At 40.9% G+C, this 7,712-nt stretch overlaps 1 non-coding gene across 1 annotated transcript; it reads right to left on the bottom strand.

The window, feature by feature from the left end:
• Nucleotides 1–1,523: 1,523 nt before the first annotated feature.
• On the bottom strand, nucleotides 1,524–1,630 carry LOC120266876. Its single transcript, XR_005538298.1, has one exon. It is a non-coding gene; the product is annotated as a small nucleolar RNA R71 (small nucleolar RNA).
• Nucleotides 1,631–7,712: the final 6,082 nt, after the last annotated feature.

Here is a 7,712-nt window from a genome sequence, read left to right as displayed (position 1 = left end):
TTTTAATGCCTATGAAATTCTATTGTTTTCTTTTTATGCATTCATGTGTTGCATAACTTGACATGGTTGATTTGCTTAGATGCTTGTGTAAAATTCGGGCGTGTCACGGTTACAGTAGTTCGCGATTTCCTAGTGTAGTTACAAAACTTGGCGCATAAACACGTAGTTACTCTCATGAGAACTTGGCATAGTTAGCGAACACTGAGTTGCAGCAAAGCTTTTTGGGCATCCACAAGGATCTTAGAATGTACCTTGTTAGGCATTAGACTCAAATCGAGTATCTTAGGCACTTAAGGAATCATCAGGGGCATTACACTATCAAAAAACTCAACCCTAGTTTACTTGGTTTCTTCCCTACCTTTCATTCTTTACTTTTTGTTTTAGTAGTTAACTCTTTTACCACCATTTTAGTTGACTGAGACATTAGAGGATCGACTAGTGCTTGAAGTCCAATCCTTGTGGTTTTACCAACCTACACCCTTGTTGGGTACCACTTTATCTTGATAACTTGATCACACTTGCGGGAGTACTTCAAGTTTTTCAGCGCCATTCTGAGTGTAAAACTTTTAGGAAAATTAGGATTTTGGTGATCTAGTTTGTTTATACTGTTCATATTCATGAATATCTCTTTTCATTTATTTGATCATTCATCTTATCTTTTCTTTTCATATTCCCTGTGGATACGACATTGTTCACGCAACCCTTGAGATCATCTTTCACTATGGTTAAATGGCAATACTTGTGTTTTACGAGCATTATTCCTATGGATACAACTACCCACTCACGAGTGCTTTATTACTTCAACAACCCCGATGCACTTGAGTACACACATACAAGAGGGTGTGTCAAGTTTTTAGCTCCATTTAAGGAGTAGGCATTTTGGAAGCATTTTGCACTTTGCTATATTAGCTATTATCACTTATTCTATTTTACACTTTCTTATTCTTCCATCATTCTGATTTATTTTTGTTTCTTGGTTTGCGGCTCAGAGTTATGACCCAGAAACCCTTCGAGCTTTAGTTGAGAGGAGATTCGGATATTGGAAGAAGAATTCATAGAATGTGAAAGAACACCATGCAAAAGCGGTCAAATCAAGGCTGAGATAGAAGGTAAAGGTGTGATAATATGGCGGAAACGAGAATGAAGCGATGAGAGGCGCTCTCGAGATTATGCGAGACACCATGCGTTCTTTGTACGTAATCACGGTATTGTCACGCCACCAATTGACATTTCGAGTTTTTGAGCTTAAGCCAGGCTTTATCTAGATGTTACAGCTGTGAGCATAGTTTAATTGTTTGGCCGATGAGGATCCAAACAATGACATTGAAAACTTCTTGGAAGTGTGCGACATGATCAAGATTAATGGTGTCATGGATGATGATATCAAGTTGAGGGCCTTCCCATTTTCCTTAAAGGGGAGAGTAAAGCAGTGGCTACATTCATTACCTAGAGCATCGATCACTACATGGGAGGAGATGGTAGAAGCTTTTCTTACCCAATATTTCCCTCTTAGAAAATCTGTGAAGCTTAGGAATGAAATATCTTCTTTTGTGCAAACAGAATTGGAGTCTCTTTCGGAGACATGGGATAGGTTCAAGAAGCTCTTGCGGAAGTGTCCTCAACATGGGTTCCCCCAGTGGATGATTATTCAAACTTTCTATAGCAGGTTGAACCCAAGCACAAAAGCAATTTGCTTGATCTTTGTAGGAGGTAAATATCTTCTTAGGAAGTAAGACCACCGAAGAAGCCCAACATCTCATTGAAGAAATGGCTATGAATAGTTATCAGTGGCACACACAGGATAGAAAGACAATAGCCAAACTTCATGATATTGAATTAGTCACATCATTGGCGGCCCAGATTAAGTCATTGAGCAAGAAGTTAGACACTCTAACTTCTCCTAGAGGAGCGGCCATGATGAGCTGCACTGGGTGCGGGGGAGTACATGCTTCATCTGATTTCCTGATTTCTATTGGTGGTACATCCTCAGTGGAATAGGTTGACTTTGTAGGTAATGCGATGAGAGGTCAAGAAAATCCATATAACAATACCTACAATTTAGGGTGGAGGAGCCACCCAAACCTTTCTTCGAGTAATCAAGGGCAACAGAAGACTATGGCACCATTGGATTTCCAACTACAACAACAAGCCCTGAACAGGAAAAATCGAGTTTCATGGTTGGAGAACTGGATGACTGACTTCGAGAAGACTTTGACCAAGTTCATTCAATCATCGGATACAAGATTTTAATCGATTAAAACCACACTTCACAACCACACCGCATCATTGTACAACTTGGAGAACTAAGTGGGACAAATTGTGAAGTCACTTTCGGAAAGACATCAATGGTGTTTGACTAGCAATACGGAGACCAATCCAAGAGAGCATGTGAAGGCGATCACTTTGAGAAGTGGTCATGAAGTTGAGAGTAGGCTCCCTAGTGAGAAGACCAATGTTGAGTTATCCGATATCGTGAAGATTGAGGATAGAGCCAAAGAGAAGGAGGTGGCACACCCACCTTACAAACTAAGAATCCCTTATCCTTCAAGATTGAAGAATGACCAAAATGATCTGCAATACAAGAAGTTCTTGGGTCTATTCAAGTAGTTGCACATCAACATCCCATTTGTAGAGGCGTTGTCTCAAATGCCTCGCTATGCAAAGTTTCTTAAGGACCTCTTGACCAACAAGAGAAAGTTGGAAGAGAGTGCATCTGTGATCTTAGATGCTTCATGAACTGCAGTGTTGGAAAAGAATATACTTAATAAGATGAAGGACCACGGAAGCTTTATGATTCCATGCAACATTGGTAACTTGGGGAAAGAAAAGCCATTGGCGGACTCAAGGGCTAGCATCAACGTCATGCCTTACACATTCTTTCAAAAACTAGGCTTGGGAGAGCCTAGGCCCACTCGGATAACACTTCAGTTGGCCGACCAAACAGTTAGACATCAAAGGGGCATCATTGAAGATGTACTTATGAAAGTTGACTAGTACATATTTCCTATGGACTTTGTAGTGTTGGATGTTGATGAGGATGTTGAGGTTTTATTGATACTTGGGAGGCCATTCTTGCACACTTCCAAACTCTTATTGACATGGACCATAGGGAGTTTACATTAAGAGTTGGTGATGAGAAGTTGACATACCACCTCGTCGAAGCCATGCGACATTCTCTTGATTTTGATTATACTTTATATTTTCTTGACACTATTGATGAGTAAGTTGATGAATACATATAGGAAATGATGTGTCCGGACCCATGACCCATTCGAGAGCTTGCTAAATCAAGAAGTGGAGAATAAAAAACTCTTATCACTTGTTCTAGAGGATAAGGTGCAACCTACCCCGGGGATCATGAAGAGGATGCTCCAAAAGATGAAAAGAGTAAGGAGACGTCACAGGAAGCGCCCCAATGCTAGTGGGGATGTGCATGCATGGAGTAAGGGTGACGGACCCTTATGTGATAACAAGCTTGATAACTCTTCCTCTACCTTGAAACAATTGTGTGCATCATGCTTTCAAGTTGTAGGTAAGAGGGCAACCTTCATTTATGAGTCCCCGTGAGGTAAGGTTAGGTACGTCAAGCTTAGTGACATTAAACAAGCACTTCTTGGGAGGCAACCCAAGCATTTACTGTTTTTCTAGGTTTTAGTTAGTACTTGCATGAATAAGAGCTTTAGTGTTGGTGTCTTAACTTTTATATGCTATTGTTGTGTTTTTCTCATGGATTGTTGGTGTTATAGTGTGCTTAACTATGATTGGTGAAGTTTCTTAGTCGTTTGAGCATGTTTTCATGATTCTCTAGTCAGTTTTCATTGTTATGCAGTCTCTGTTTTTGCCCAAGTTTTGCATAAATTTTTCTGTAGAGTTTGTATTTTCTTCTAAGTCTTCAAGAGAAGAAACATGGCCGTGTGGAATTTCCACACGGGCATGTGTTTCCATTCAGAGCTCATCCCAAGAGGACACAGGGGTGTGTGTTTCCATTCAGAGCTCATCCTAATTGCGCCTCTTCATCTTTTCACTCCGAAACACTCAGAGAATGCATCTCTTTACTCTCTTGACTCCTCATCATCGATTTAAAGAGATTTTAATTGAGTTTTCCGGCCGCATTCAAAGTTTTTCACTTGCATTTCATCGGTAAGCTTTTTTTCTCTTTTCTTCTCCAATCTTGATTTATTTTACTTAAACTGGTGAATGTTGCTTCGATTTTACTTTTTAGATGGTTGATGTATGCTTGTAGAAAGAATTTTGAGTGAATTTTTCATGTATTTTCGGGATTTTTGCATAGTGTCCATGAGGCTTTCACTCCCTGAAGATCCACACGACCGTGTGGATTTCTGCAGAATTAGGTTTTGGAGTTTATTTGATCGATTTCTCTTCAATTCTTGCAGGTATGGTACCCACTACCAAGAAAATGGCCAGCAAGCGTCCATGTGAGCCCTCGCCTAAGCCTGAACACATGGAGTTTGCGATTCCTGAGCATCAAGCTCGTTTTGAGAGATTGTCGAAGCTGAAGTTTGGCTAATCTCATTTCCCAGATTTGAGTGTTTTGAGAGAGATACAGTTGGGAGATAAGATGGCAGACGAGGTGGAGGAGTTGCTTGCTATAGGGAGTTAGTGACGTCTACTTTCTATTAGAGAGCCCGTCATCTGCATGTTGACACTAGAGGTGCTAGCCTCATTCGAGTACGACCGATTGTACTCTAGTTTCGACACCATCGACATCATTCAGTTCAGAGCCTTTAGACACTATCATAGTATGAGCGTTAGGCAGTTTTCAGTCTGAATGGGTCTGTATGATGAGGCGTTCACCAATATAGAGGAGTATGAGCAGCTACTAACAGATTACCCTAGTAGCTTGACACCTCAGCGCACATATAGAGCACTGTGCGGCCAGGGACAGTACGAGCCAGGAGTCTCCAAGGTGACATACCTCTCTCGGCCGGCTTACCACTACATCCACGCCGTTCTTAGCCAATCAGTGAACACTCGTGGTGACAGTATAGGGGTGTTGAGTCACCAGGAGCTGATTTATTTATACTCGATGGTACAGAGCGAGCCACTCCACCTGGGACACATCACAGCGGAGTACCTGTGTCATCAGGGGTAGTATGCCAGGGTTGGTGTGCTCTTCTCAGGCCCATACATTACTTAAATCATCATGGGTATGGGTCTGATAGATGCGATCAGAGGGGCCGAGAAGATCATAGTACCATCTCTCCTTGGCCTGAAGACTATGAGACTAATAGGTATGATCAGGAGATATAGAGATGGAGTATATGTGATGATTATACCCCCACTAGAGGCGATTGAGGGAGAGGGAGATGCAGCAGAAGGTTCGCAGCCTGTACCCAAGCCTCAGCAGGAGCGTATGGAGACAGAGGTACCCCTTGCAATGCAGGAGCCACCACCAGTTCAGATCATCTCTCTTTCTCGAGCCCATGATCGATTTGAGAGGCTTGATAGTGTTGTAGGGGTATCGCAGAGTGATTTAGCTGAGGTTAGCATGACACAGGCCACGAACCATGAGGTGATGGCACATCTTGACATCCTACAACAGATCTTAGGGCGAGATGTGACATCTACATTTGTGATGAGACCCCGCACTCCTCCAGCATCACCAGCACCACTATTACCACTAGAGGCACTAGTAGTATCACCAGCAGCAGTAACAGAGCTAGCAGTTGACACCGACGCTTGAGGCATCTGTACTTTTAGTTGCTTTTATAATTTTTGTATTTTACTTCTGCATTTATTTTGGATTTGTATTACTTAGAAAGTATCTTCTTTCTGAGTTTATCTTTTATTTTTAGTTATTTTGAGTTGTATTTCATTTCTATATCTTTATAGACTCGATTTTATTTTATTTTTGTTGAGCTTCACTGAATCCCCTCATGTATACGTGCAGATGGTCTTGTGAGTCTGGAATTTGAGGAATAGTCATGGACACGATCAATGTGACATTCACACGGCTGTATGTGCTCCACAACACATTGGAACTCAACTCTCAATGATTATAGCTCCATCAAAAGTACCATTAGGAGTTCAGGGGAGTATTGTTTCAATTGCCAGTCTCCACAGATGTTTTTGATTGTTATACTTCATTAATGTGCTTGCATGCCTATATTGAGGGCAATGTACATCTTAAGTGTGGGGGGGAGTTCACATTACACATGTTCTATACTTATGCTTTCATTGTTCATGCTCTTGTAGCCAATGGAGATTCACCTTAGTTGCAATGGTTGTATTCTTAAGTTTAGGAGAATTTTTAACATTAAATGTTCTCATGCTCTACTTTTACATGAATCTTTAGGAATTTTTGCCTGATTGACACTTGTTGCACTACTCACTCATTAAACCTTGTGGAAACTCAAGTTCAAAGTTTAAGGAATGTCTTAGTTTGTTTCTTGTTCCAATTTCTTTGAAAAAAAAAGTTATTTATCTTGTTGAGCACGGGGGGTGGAAAGAGCTACCACCTATGAAGTATGAAGCAACTCTCATAACTCAGATACTAGTTATACCATAGTGAGAGAAAGAGCTATCTCATGGGATGAGTAAAAGCTACTACCCTGGTAGAAAGAGCTACCTTCTCTTTTTCTTTTTATACATAAATAAGTCCCTCTCACTTAGAATTTTGAGGAGTAAATGTTGGGTTGATTTGAGTGAGTTTACACACACTACACAATATCAGGCTTGTTGTCCTTTTTTATTCGAGGTTTTAGCCAGAGCATTGATTTTTCTTATTCGGTGTTGAAATTTTTCCCTACTGGTAGAATACTTCCCTTGCATGCTTTTAGTGAACCTAAGGCCAAGCACTTTCAATTTCCATCTTGGATGCTTGAATGTTTAATTTTTTCTTAAGGGCAAGCAAAAGCTTAAGTGTGCTGGAGTTTGATAAGTACTTGTGTATTAGTAATATGAAGTATTCTTTTCTTACATTGAGCATTACTTTTCTTAGATTTTATCGCTTATACATGTGTATTTGTGTTCTTTTGTGCATTTAGGGTTTTGGAGACAATTGTGGAAGAAAGGAACCAAAAGTAGATCGTGGATGCATTTGTTGATGAAATCTTGGAGTGAACAAATGTGAAGACACAAGTTGTGCTTAAAGACATGTGGGTGTATGCCAACCTCCATTGTGCTCAAGCAAATACATAATTTGGAGGGACACAAAGACAGTCACACTCATGTGTTCCGACTTGTGCAATACTAGAAAAATCTTTGTCAATGTGGCTTTATTGAAGATGCAACATGATCTACCGCATGAGTGTGTGCCCTTTCATGTGGCCTCGATGAGAAGAGTGGATTCGGAAGCATTCCGATGAAATAATGTAGCAGTTTACTGTAGCAAATCACTATAATAGTTACTATTCACAGCGCACAAGAAAACTCAAGTCTACAAATCCACATGGCCGTGTGGAAATTCCTCACGCCCGTGTTGATGCCCGATTCCAGCCCCTATAAATACCGTGATTTTAGATGTTTTAGGGGATCATCTTCCTATCTTTTTCCCATCTTTTCCCCATCTTTGGAGGCGCTCGGGGCTAAGGTTTGGAGAGGCTTTGTCTAGGTCTTTGGAGTGGTTCTATAGCTTTCGATATCATGTTGTTTTCAAAGATAGTTATTGGGGGAGCTTTTGTTGGCATCAATTCGGGGTGGTGTAGCCTAGGCTTGATGAGGGAACCCTTAGAGAAGATGAAGCAACTTCA

This window comes from Dioscorea cayenensis, chromosome 1 (assembly GCF_009730915.1).
Source record: "Dioscorea cayenensis subsp. rotundata cultivar TDr96_F1 chromosome 1, TDr96_F1_v2_PseudoChromosome.rev07_lg8_w22 25.fasta, whole genome shotgun sequence".
NCBI lineage: Eukaryota > Viridiplantae > Streptophyta > Magnoliopsida > Dioscoreales > Dioscoreaceae > Dioscorea > Dioscorea cayenensis.
Note: the sequence above shows the minus strand (reverse complement) of the source record. Positions and strands in the feature narration are given on the sequence as shown.